At 45.5% G+C, this 12,945-nt stretch overlaps 1 long non-coding RNA gene across 1 annotated transcript in view; it reads left to right on the top strand.

Annotated features, from left to right (window-relative positions):
• Positions 1–9,339, top strand: part of LOC308262127 — a 253,083-nt gene extending 243,744 nt beyond the window's left edge. The window contains exon 2 of the long non-coding RNA XR_013961689.1: positions 9,065–9,339. This is a non-coding gene — a long non-coding RNA (uncharacterized lncRNA). The remainder of the gene's footprint in view (positions 1–9,064) is intronic.
• Positions 9,340–12,945: the final 3,606 nt, after the last annotated feature.

Here is a 12,945-nt window from a genome sequence, read left to right as displayed (position 1 = left end):
CGGTTTCCGAAAGACAATGCGGACTGGGAGAGGAGGGGCCGGGGGTGGCGACCGAGGCTGGAATTCGAGCCGAGCGAGGCGGAAGGAAAGCCCACTTGGGGGGCGGGGATGGGGAGAGGCCCAGAAAAAAAGTGCACTTTAGAAATATTAGAAATAAGTCTTAGGGAAAGGGAGAAGGAGGGGTGCTTAGTGGTTAATCCAGCAGTGAAATCAGCCGCCCCGGGGGCGGGATGGAACGGCAGGGGTCGAAAGGAAATTGCCCTCGCTCCTCCAGTTTGAGAGAGCTCAGGGGAGCGAGGTGCTGGGTGCTGGGCAAAGTTCCTGGTCACCTACACTGAAAGAAACCCTCGACGCCTTCCCCTCCCTTTTCTGTTTATTAGCAGTGAATCATTTCGTGAAATGTAAAGTCCCACTAGGATAAAGATGACTACTTATCCAAAAAACAAATACTGTAGGGTTTGTCAGGGGCATTAAAAACATCCTTAAGGGAAAAAAATGTATGATTCTTTTTTAAATGTAAAGTGTCGTTCTTTTTCTCTCCCCCCCCCCCTCCTTCAACTGACGTTGGAAATGGTAGGACATCAGCTAGGATTCAAAGTCCTTTCTGACTTTGGAGTGAAAAGTTGGGGCGTTCACAGCGCCAGGGAAAATAAAACTGAAAGTTCCTCAAGCACTGGGATAAGTGGAACTGGAGTTTTTCTTGAAGAGGGTCTGAAAAGAAATGCCCAAAGACTGATCAAATAAGATGGCCAAGGCCCTGGCAGGAAATTGCCCGGCACGCAGGCGCTGGAAGACCTGGGGAGAAGGTGGGACGCCTGGGATTCGGGATTTGTTCCTTGTTAGGCACTCCCCCGGGGAGCAGATTGACTTGCTACAAAATAGGGACCAGAGTTATGTTAAAGGGGAAGGAAAGGCACAGGTCCCAAAACACAGTGTTCCTGGATAATGAAGCAAAAACACTAGTTTTCTTGCAAATAGCCAATGAGAAGTGGATGGACAACTGCAATATGAAAAGGGATCCAAAAAGAACCCTAAGAAATGAATCAAGAGGAATCAGCAAATTGCCTATTAGGAACAAGGTTGGTCTAGAGCCCACAGTGCATCAGATTATCTCATCCTTCCCTAAAAAAGCATGCCTGGTCTTCCACCGGCCCATCCACACCTTGATTTCCAAAAGGAAGCGGGTTGACCGTCTAATATTTAGAGTTTGGGGTTTCAGCCAAACTGCTTTATAGGCTAAGGTCTCAGAAAGAAAACTACTAAAAATAATGATCCTGAGATTGACAAGGCCAGCGAATTTCCCTGCACTGGAGAAAATTCACAACCACATTTGCACACTAAAGAGTAAGACGCAAACAAAATAAAAATGGGTTGGGGGACAGAGGAGAATCACTGTAACTCCCAACTTTAATATTCATCAGAAACAGTGAAAAGGAGTCTGAAAAGAAGTAAAACAAATGTGTACATTTAATCAGACAGGATTGCATAGGATACAAAGCACAGGGCTAATTAGTCTCAGCAGGTAGGAGTAACCTTCAGACTTCATAAATAAATAAGGCGGGCGCAAGTGTCTAAGAGGGAGAGTGGAGACAGAAAGGGGATTATTTCAAGACACCGAGTAAAAACATGAAGAATGAAACGCTTCACTGTTAAGACCATGTACAAATGGATTTAACAGTTTTTTTTTTTTTTAGGTCTTTTCACTTGGTTGCCTTTAGATTTACACATTTAGCCAAATGATCATAACTTTCCACACTTGCTAATTGTCACCTGTATACAAGTTATATTAAGTCTGTCTATGTACAGCATAGACGTAAGGCCCGTTTTAGAGGCTTATTTACCTGAACTGGAACTCGTTTATATTAACTCAATTTTATGGCAACTTCTGTGTCCTGCGTGGTGGAATTATTTTCTTTTTTCATTCTAACCCTGATCTGAATGAAGTTGGATAATGAAGTCTTCTCTGTCCTATACAGAACTACCTGTGTAATAAAAGCTAATGAATATACGGAGTTGAATTTGGAGAGCGTCCTTATTGGTTTTAATGTACTGGCCTGCGTTCTTATCATATGTAAATACAAAGGGCTTTCTTCTTGTGATTAGTAACCTCATCTGCTTTGGCATCTCCTTATTTTTCTCATTCAAAGGGAACTCTTGAATCTTTCCTTCCTTAAATCTCTGATTTAATTAAGCAATTAAAAGTTATTCCCTGCTAGCACATGTGCCACGTTTCATTTCACTGCTTAGCGCTATAAAAAGGCTTGGGGAGACCAGCAAGCTCTGGGAGGGTCACTCACCCCTGATCCCCAGAAGAGCTTATGGAGAACCCCAGCTGGAGGAGGAGGAGGGGCAGGATCATGGGGACTGATATTGGCCAGCAACCAGGTAAGACAATATTCAAAAGGAAAAAACTCAGGTTGGCCCACTATGAGGATGTGTAATTTATAGATTTGGTGTGAAATCTCAACAGTTGGCTTGAGTCCAAGTGTTGAGGCAACTGCCCTCTCTAGATACTCATGACTCTGGGTTTATGGGACTGAAAGTTCTGCCCAAATGGCAAAGATTCTCAAGACAGGAGGAGGAAACCAAACTGGTTCTGATGTCAGCGGGAGCCTTACAGGGGGCTCTCCCCACACACTGGGAGGTGGGCAGGATGGGGGAGAGGGGCCAGTGAAGGGCTTTCCTGGGGCCAGCCCAGCTCCTTCACTGTAAGGAGCAATCCCCTCCTCTTCATCCCCTGCTACTTTGCTTCTTTGTCTTCTTCCTCTTTAACCGTGTGTGTGTGTGTGTGTGTGTGTGTGTGTGTGTGTGTGTATTACTGCAGGTTGAACCCAGGGACATTCTACCTCTGAGCTATACCCCCCCGTCCTATTTTTTTTTAAAAAACATGGTCTTACTAGGTTGATGAGAGTCTCACTACTTGCTGAGGCTGTCCTTGAACCCACCATCTTCCTGTCTTAGCTTCCTGAGTCCTGGGATTACAGGTGTGTGCCACCACACTCGGCTCCATTTCAGTTTTCTTTATGAATGTGTGTTGCTCTTAGTAATCTGCATTTTGCCTTAAAACATAAATGACCAAGAGACCAGTTTACCTTGGGGGCCTGGAAGGACGTCCTTGTTCATCCCAGTCAGTGAGTGTGAGAAGAAAGTTAGTTTATGTAAATCTTCTTTTGGTTTTCTGTTCCCATGGGGAACTGATGCTGGACAGCTGAGGGCCCAACTGAAATAGGGAAAGGCATTCCATGACACATGGACAGAGGAGGACCTACTCCATCTTACCTGCGGCTCCTTCATCCCGGCTCACCTGCAGGGCGTGGTGTTTGGACTGGATATTTTCTTAGTTGCTTTTTAATATTCAAGGAGTCCAAGATCCCCTAGATTCCTCCCACACCTCAGTTATAACTGAGAATGTCCCAACACGCTAGCAAAGAAGACAAACCATACTGAGAAACTGACTTTGGAACTTAGGAAAAACAAGGATGGCCTGCTCAGACTAACCAGAGGGAGGGCTTAGGTGTTGACAACCATTTTCAGCTCCCCCAATTTTTGGCGAGCCTCGATTAAATTACCCTTGACAGTGAGATGCACGCGTGTGCCTGTGAGTGTATTTGTGTCCTTGTATGGTTTTCCTTTAAAGATGCAAACTCCAAGATGGATGATCTGTTTCCCACTGGGTTGGTTATCTATGCAGGGAGTGTGCTGACTGAGGGAAGCCAGAAAAGAAGCTGAAAACACAAGGAAGCTCTAAGATGGGGAAATGTTTAGAGCCCAAAGTCCTGATTCCATAGGGAGATTTTTTGCTTGCTTTTTGTTCTGCGTGGGTGATGGCTCCTTATTTAGACTTTGAGAAAAGCACCTCCCTTCGCCAACATAGGAACATTAAAAATGGGGCACCCGGGAGGGCTCCGTTTTAGCAGAAGGAAGGGGTAGACCAGAAGGCCCACATCATAGGCGTCCTCTCCCCCTCCCCTGAAGCACACCACCAAGGGCCTTGGGGAGGCACGCACCTCCTTGAGGAACAGTCTTCTGTTCTGATGTTTCTCCCAAGCGCCTGGCTTGATCACCTTGCTTCAGCTAATAACGGGGCCAGGAAATAGAAAGATAATGCCAGGTGATCCCAATGGGGATCAATGGGGAGGCGCCCGTGTCTGTGCCGGGGTTCATCGCCTGCTTTCAGAAGCTGATCACGGCTGCTATAGGCATTCATGGCAGCAACAGCTCTCCAAAAGACTTCAGTGCTCCGCAAATACACTTTTCTTATTGACAAGATGTCTTTTAACCCTAATCGTAATGGAAGAAGGCCAATAAATGAAACATTTACTGCATAACTTGCCTTATTTTGGGGTGGTGTACAATTCCTTTCTTGCCATCTCTAGAAGATGTTTTCAGCCTAATTTGCTCCCTAGAAATTTCGCTTGCTACAGTTATACATCTATGACGTTTTATTGCCTGAAGCCAAGTCTGCATAAGAACTTTCTTAAGATATACTTATCCTAATGCCAAGCTACAGCAGCCGGGCTGCTTTTTTGCTGAATTACTTGTGCTACCCTGACATACAGGGCAGAGACTTCCTGGTAGTCATTGCCATAGGGGAGGTCTAAATGTTTCTGAGAAGGGGAAAAGGTGAAAAAAGTTTCATCTAGGTTGATTTGGAGAAGTCTTTAGAATTAATAATTGGGTGTGTATTTAACATATTAAAGTGGCCAAGGTTTTCTTTTCTTATCTCTTTTTTAAAAATAGCTTCGGCAAAGCCAGGTGTGGCAGCGTGCGCCCATTATCCCAGAACTTGGGAAGCTGAAACAGGAAGATCGCAGGTTTGAGGCCAGCCTGAACAACTTAGTGAGAACTTGTTTCAAAATAAAAAAATAAAAAGGGATGGGAGTGTAGCTCAGAGAGAGATTGCCCCTGGCTTCCATCCCCAGTACCAAAAAATAAATAAGTAAGCAAAATAGCTTCAACAAATCAGGTGTGGTAGTACATGCCTGTAATCCCAATATTTAGGAGGCTGAAGCAGGAGGATCACAGGTTTAAGGCCTGCCTCAGCAACTGAGTGAGAACCTGTTTCAAAATGAAAGAAGGAAAGAAAGAAAGAAAGAAAGAAAGAGAAAGAGAAAGAAAGAAAGGAAGAGAGAAAGAAAAGAAAAGAAAAGGATGGAGGTAGCCGGGCGTGGTGGCTCACACTTGTAATCCCCACGCTTGGGAGGCTGAGTCAGGAGGATCGCACAGGTTTGAAGCCAGCCTCAGCTACTTAGTGAGGCTCTCAGCAACTTAGTAAAACCCTGTTTCTAAATAAAATATAAAAAACAGGTCTGGGAGTATAGCTCGGAGGAAGAAAGCCTCTGGGTTCCACCCCCAATACCACCAAAAAAAAAAAAAAAAAGAAAAAGAAAAGAAAGGATGGAGGTGTAGCTTGGAGGAAGAATGCCCTAACTTCCATTCCCAGTACAATAAATAAATAAATAAATAAATTTTTAAAATAGTTTCAACAAGCCAGGCATGCTAGTACATGCCTTTAATCCCACTATTTAGGATGAGACAGAGAGATTACAGGTTTGAGGATTGCTAAATTGCTAGCATCAGCAATTTAGTGAAACCCTGCCTCAAAATAAAAAGGGCTTGAGAGCTGGGCGTGGTGGCGCACACTTGTAAGCCCAGTACTTGGGAGGCTGAGACAGGAGGATTGCAGGTTCTTGAACAGCCTCAGCCACTTAGTGAGGCCCTCTGCAACTCAGTGAGATTTTGTTTCAAAATAAAGAATAAAAAATAGAGCTGGGGTATAGCTTGGAGGTAGAATGGCCCTGGGTTCCATCCCTAGTACCGCAAAAAATAAATAAATAATTTTTAAAAAGGGATGAATTTATGGCTCAGAGACAGAATGCCCCTGGGTTCAATCCCCAGAACCAAAAATAATAGCTCCAATGATCCCATCCTGAATTACAGGGCATCTTTGTCCACTAGAACCAATTGCTACGTTTTTATAAAAATGTCACGCAAGCCAGGCATGGTGGCGCACACTTGTAATCCCAGCATTTGAGAGGCGAAGACATGAGGATCATGATTCGAGGACAGCCTCAGCTACTACTTAGTGAGGCCCTCTGCAACTAGTGAGACCCTGTTTCAAAATAAAGAATAAAAAATCTGGCTGGAGGTGCCCCTGGGTTCCATCCCCAGTACTGAAAAAAAAAAAAAATGTCATGCAAGCCAGGCATGGTGGCACATGCCTATAATCCCAGTACTTGAGAGGCTGAAACTGAAGATCACAGGTTCTAGGCCAGCCTCAGCAACTTAGTGAGATTCTGTTTCAAAATCAAATATAAAAAGGGCTAGGGGTATGCTTTGGGGGCAGAATGCTCCTAGATTCGATCCCTAGTACCAAAAAGAAAAAAGAAAAAAAAAAAAACTAAAAATATCATGCAGCCCAAAGTATCTTCCACAAACACATGGGCACTTTAATTTTAAATTGAGGGAGAGACTATATCACCGCATTGAACAACATCGCAAGGTGCTTTCCACTGTGTTCAAGGGCCAGTACAGGTGAAATTTCAGGAGAGGATAATGCCATTGTTCCCCTCGTAATTTACCGAGGTGTGGGCTGCCACACCTGCTTCTGCCCTGAAGCATCATGGGATGAAGGTGGTGAAGGATCCAAGGAGACTCCCAGGTCCAGGGTAGGAAGATTTCTGACTTGGTCCGCTAATAATCCACAACAGCGTTAGCCCCTGTGTTTTTAGAAAGGACTGAATCTATGCTGATCAAATCACCTGAGACTGGATTAAAAGCAACAACTCTCCCTCCTCTCTTGCAAAACCCCAAATGTTCTCCTCAGTCCCGGCGGCAGGTGTGGATTATGTTTCCTAACGAGCGCTCTTTTGGATGGGGAAAAGGACGGAGGTAAAGTTCATGAGTTCCAGGGTCCTGAGTGAGTTGGGTCTCGATACAGACAACAGCCTGCAGCGCAGGGTTCTGCAGCAGGGAGGGAGGCTTCTTCCGGTTGACTGTCATCTTGAGCAAACTCTGCTTCTTGGTAGCCTGAGGGCACACTGTAAATACCTAGAGCCGGAGAGAAAGCATTAATCGTTATTTCTTAAAGGCTCCAGGATGCTGAGAGTGAGAGGTTATAATGACCTCAAACCCCATAAGGAACAGGTGCCCTCCCGTGGAGACGCGGTCTAGCTGAGCAGGCTCACCCTGACACTGATTTGAACAGGCTTCTAAGGAAGGCAGAGGCTGCTGGACTTTGTTACCTGGGCAGTGAGGCAAATGCTTTGCTCCCATCCTGCAAAGGGTTCTGCTCCTGGGGAGATTCAAGTCCTGAGCCCCGAGTGGTGGTGTGTGCCTGTAATGCCAGTACTTGGGAGCTGAGCCAGGAGGAACGCAGGTTCGAGGCCAGCCTCTGCAATATAGCTAGACCCTCAGTGACATAGCAAGGTCCTGTTACAAATTTTTAAAAAGACTGGGTGTAGTGGTGCATACCTATAATCCCAGTACTTGGGAGCCTGAGCCAGGAGGATCACAGGTTCCAAGACAGCCTCAGCAAGTAGTGGGACTCACATCAACCTAGTAAGACCCTGTTTCAAAATAAAAATAGGATCTGGGCATGATGGTGCATGCTTGTAGTCCCAGTATTTGGGAGACTGAGAGAGGAGGATCACAGGTTCGTGACCAGTCTCAACAACTTGTGAGGCCCCCTACAGCTTAGTGAGACCCTGTTTCAAAATAAAGAATAAAATAGGGCTGGGAGGGTGGTGTAGCTTGGCAGTAGAATGCCCCTGGGTTCAAACCCCAGTACCACAAAATAAATTAATAAAATTTTAAAAATAAAATAAAAATAGGGCCAGAGGTATAGCTCAGAGATAAAAATGCCCTTGGGTTCAATCCCCAGTACCACACACACAAATAAAAATAACTAACTAACTAACTAACTAAATAAATAAATAAATAAATAAATAAAATGGGACTAGGGTTGCAGCTTAAAGGTAGAATGCCCCTGAGTTCAATCCTCAGTACAAAAAAATAATAATAGCCGGGCATGATGCACACTTGTAATCCCACTACTTGGGAGTCTGAGACAGGAGGATCCGGGTTCACAGCCAACCTCAGTCAGCTACTTACTGAGACCCTCTGCAATTTAGTAAGACCCTGTTTCAAAATAAAGAGTAAAAAACCAGGCTGGGGGTATAGGTCTGAGGTAGAATGCCCCTGGGTTCCCTCCCCAGTACTGAAAAAAAAAAAAAAAAGAATCAGTCTGGGGGTGTAGCTTGGGGGCAGAATGCCCTGGGTTCAGTCTCTAGCCACACACACACACACACACACACACACACACACACACACAATCAGTCTGGGGGTGTAGCTTGGGGGCAGAATGCCCTGGGTTCAGTCTCTAGCCACACACACACACACACACACACATACACACACACACACACAGTAATAATAATAATAATAAATAGAAGAAAAAAAGTCCTGGGTAGAAAGGAAGCCAGTGAGGCCCCACTACTCACCTCTCCCTTCTGTCCATGTTCTTCCAGGCCTGGAGGCCCTACGAGTGATAGCCTCTGTGCCTCCGAGACCCTCCAGCCAAGCCCTGCGCCCACCCTCACCCCCAGGGGCAAAGGCAAGGACTCTGGACGCAGGTGGGCGCTTCACAGGGGAGGTCTTGACGGTGCGCCTCTCAGCCTTTCTTCTTTGGAAGGGTCTCAAGCCCCTTTAACAAGAAGCATCTTCCCAATGTGACCTTCTGGCTTCCTGTCATATTATTGCTGGTTGTAAAACAGCACGTACTGCACAGGTCTCTGGTGGGAAAAAAGAGTCATTGTTCATTAAAAATATTTTGAAGGAGCTGGGCATGGTGCTGCATGCCAGTAATCCCAGTACTTGGGAGGCAGAGACAGAAGGATTGCAGGTTCGTGACCAGCCTCGGCAACTTAGTGAGGCGCTCCACAATTTAAGGAGACCCTGTTTCCAAATAAAAAATAAAACAGGAGCTGGGCATGGTGGCGCACGCTTGCAATTCCAGCATTCAGGAGGCTGAGACCTGAGGATCGCGGTTCGCGGACAGCCTCAGCTACTTAGGCCCTCTGCAACTTAGTGAGACCCTGTTTCAAAATAAAGAATAAAAGCCGGGCGTGGTGGCGCACGCTTGTAATCCCCGCGCTTGGGAGGCAGAGACACCCGCGCTTGGGAGGCAGAGACAGGAGGATCGCGCAGGTTCGAAGCCAGCCGCGCGCGCTGGCTTAGGAGACCCTGTTTCCAAATGAAAATGTAAAAATAGGTCTGGGAGTGTAGCCCGGAGGTAGAAGGGCTTCCAGGAACCCCAGTACCACCAAAAAATAATAATAATAATAAATAAAATAAAATAAAGAATAAAAAACAGGGCAAGGGGTGTACCTCAGAGGTCATATGTCCCTGGGTTCCATCCCCAGACCCACAAATAAAATAAAATAAAATAAGGCTGGGGATATAGCTCAGAGGTAGAATGCCTCTTAGTTCAATCTCCAAAACCACAAAATAACAACAACAATAAAATTGGAAGGATGTGTTTTAAAATATTAACAGTACTTTTTCTCTTCTAGATGATAGAATCGGGCAAGTTTTAGTCTCATTTTCATACTTTTCTATGTTACTTGTTTTATAAAAAATTGGGCATGAGTTCTTTGCATAATTAGAAGGAAAAGGTGCTTTTTTTGTGATACTGGGGATGGAACCTAGGGGCATTCTACCTCTGAGCTACACCCCTAGCCCTATTTTTTAGACTTTTTAGTTTTTGAAAACAGGGTCTCAATGAGTTACAAAGGGCCTCGCTAAGTAGCTGAAGCTGTCGTCCATGAACCACGATCTGAAATCCTACAGTCTCTGCCTCCCAAATGCTGAGATTACATACGTGTGCCACCATGCCTGACTAAAAGTACATTATTAAGATCTACTTTTATTTTATTTTATTTTTTGGTACTTGGGATTGAACCCAGGGGCATTCTATCTCCAAATTATCCCCGCAGATCTCTTTGTCTTTTGTAAGGGGCTCTAGAGATCAAACCCAGGGGTATTCAACTAGTAAGCTATACTCCAGCCCAGTTTTTTGCTAAATCACTGAGGTTGGCCTCTTGTCTTAGCTTCCCAAGGACTGGGATTACAGGCTTGCACTATTGTACCTGGCTAGATTTGCTTTGGTAAATTCTCTAAGGGGGGAGGTCACTATCCCTCGTCCCCGTCCCCAGCCACTCTGGGGAAATCTTCCCTGCCAGACTCCTGCCAACCCCTGTTGAGAACCTAGGCTTTGCAAAAGGGGCATCTGGGCCTCGCTGGAAGAATTCAGCTCCTGGCTTTGACTTTGACTTTGGTGGATGTGTGACCTTGGGCCCATCCGTCAATCATTCTGACTCTCTTTCCCTCATTCATAAAATGGGTGCGTAATGGCCTGGTGTGGTGGTGCAAGCTTGTAATCCCCATACTTAGGAGGCTGAGACAGGAGGATCGCACGGGTTCGAAGCCAGCCTCAGCTACTTAGTGAGGCTCTCAGCAACTTAGTGAGACCCTGTTTCCAAATAAAATATAAAATAGGGCTGGGAGTATAGCCCAGAGGTAGAAAGCCTCTGGGTTCTACCCTGAGTACCACACACACACAAAAAAATATATATATAATTTATATATATTATATATAATATATATTATATATAATTATAATATATTATAATATGTGATATAATGTATATAATATATATTATATGTAATGTATATAATATAATATATATAATATATATTATAATATGCAATATAATATATATTATATATATTATATGTAATATATATAATATATATATATATAGTACGTAATATCTATGTTTGAATGCTATTGTGAGCCAGGGAAACAACCTTCAGAATGAATTGTCTGGGTCACTGGCTGTGGCCCTCAGGGTGGATTCCTTTCTTGGCTCCCCTCTCGTGGCGGGGAGAACGGAATGCCAGGACCCAGTGCAGTCCTGCCTCGGGAGCTTCTACTGTCTGCATGCCTTGTCTTTTCTGGTTGGGTCGGCAACAGAGCTTGGACCCAGGGGCATTCTACTTTCAAAGTACACCCCCAGTTCTTTTTATTTTTTCTTTTCGAACAGGGTCTTCTAAGGGGCTGAGGCTCTTGCTGTGTTATGAAGACTAGCCTGGAAACTTCCATCCTCCTGTCTTATCCACCCGAGCGCGGGGATTACAGGCGCGTATCTACTCTCTCCTTTCTAGCTAGTCCTCTCAGGAGTAACTGTGGCATTATGAAAAGGAAAGGAAAACCAAACACAACTCTAATGGCAGCTGTCAAGCCCCAAGGACAAGTTGGCGTTTCTGGAGGAAGCCTGGTTAGGATCTCTGTGAGGTGCTGTCCTGGAGGACCTGAGTCTCCAGCCCAACCACCCAGCTCCGGGTCCCTCCAGGCAAGTCCCTCCCACCCAGTTAGCGCAGCACACAGAATTCAAAGCCCCCAAGGCTTCCTGGCAATTGTCTAGTAATTTAATAATGTGCAGCCCTTTGCAAACACTAATTAAGCAGGCCCAGTGCTCCTATGAGGAAGGCCCTCTACCCTCCCACCCCTGGCCCTGACTTTCAAAAGGGAGGCAAGAGTGTGGCTCCCAGGAGGAGTGGTTTGCCTGGGGCTGCAGGGAAGGGAGAGCTGGAAGGCTGGGTCAAAGGGAAACCAGAAATGAAGATCATAGTAACCCAGTTAAGGCGACCACTGCCGATTGCCCACTGCCCACTGCCCACTGCCCTGGGCCGACTGGACCCCTGCAGGCTCTACCACTTGGAGGGGGTGTCAGAGAGCCCTCAGAGAACCTGAAGCTACCTTTATGCTTTCTCCCAGGACAATGTACTCATGCTTAGTTTCTCCAAATAACCTCTAAACTTTTTTTTTTTTTTTTTGGTGGTATTGGGAATGGAACACAGAGGCATTTTACCTCCAAGCTATACCCCCAGCCCTATTTTTTTAGTTTTTTTATTTTTGAAACAAGGTCTCACTGAGTTGGGAAGGGCCTCACTAAGTAGCTGAGGCTGTCAGTGAACCGCTATCCTCTGGTCTCTGCCTCCCGAATGCTGGGATTACAAGCATGCGCCACCATGCCAGCTACCTCTAAACTTTTATTAAAATGTCCTGCCTTGCCAGGCATGGTGGCGCACGCTTGTAATCCCCACGCTTGGGAGGCTGAGACAGGAGGATTGCACAGGTTCGAAGCCAGCCTCAGCTACTTAGTGAGGTTCTCAGCAACTTACTGAAACCTTGTTTCCAAATAAAGTATAAAATTGGTCTGGGAGTATAGCCCAGAGGTAGAAAAGTCCCTGGGTTCCACCCCTGGTACCACACACGAAAAACAAAATGTCCTGCCTTGAATAATTGTTAAATCTTACATATGTTGTCTTTTACAGTTTAAGACACCTCCCAATAGCAAGGGCAGGTAGAGAACCTCTGGGTTCAGTCCACTGTACCACACACACACACACACACACACACACACACACACACACACATACACATACACACACTCATACACACACACACTCACAAACAATACGTGTGTGTGTGTGTGTGTGTGTGTGTGTGTGTGTACGCGCGTCTGGGTACTAGGGATAGAACCCAGGCACATTCTACCTCCGAGCTACACCCCTAGCCCTATTTTATTTTTTATTTTGAAACAGGGTCTCACTAAATGGTTGAGGTTGAGGTTGGTATCAAACCTGAGATCTTCCTGTCTCAGGCTCCCAAGGACTAGAATTATCGGCATGTGCTACCACACCCAGTTATAAGGATGCCTTTTTTTTCCCTTGTGGGAGTGGTGATTGAACCCAGTGGCATTCTACCTTCAAGCTACACTCCCAGCCATATATATACATGTATATGTTTGTTTTTTAAACAGGTACTCACCAAGTTGCAGAGGACCTCATTAAAGTACTGGGATTACAGGTATGTGTCTC

The sequence above is a fragment of the Muscardinus avellanarius genome (genome assembly GCF_963383645.1).
Source record: "Muscardinus avellanarius genome assembly, chromosome: 4".
NCBI classification, from domain to species: domain Eukaryota; kingdom Metazoa; phylum Chordata; class Mammalia; order Rodentia; family Gliridae; genus Muscardinus; species Muscardinus avellanarius.
Note: the sequence above shows the minus strand (reverse complement) of the source record. Positions and strands in the feature narration are given on the sequence as shown.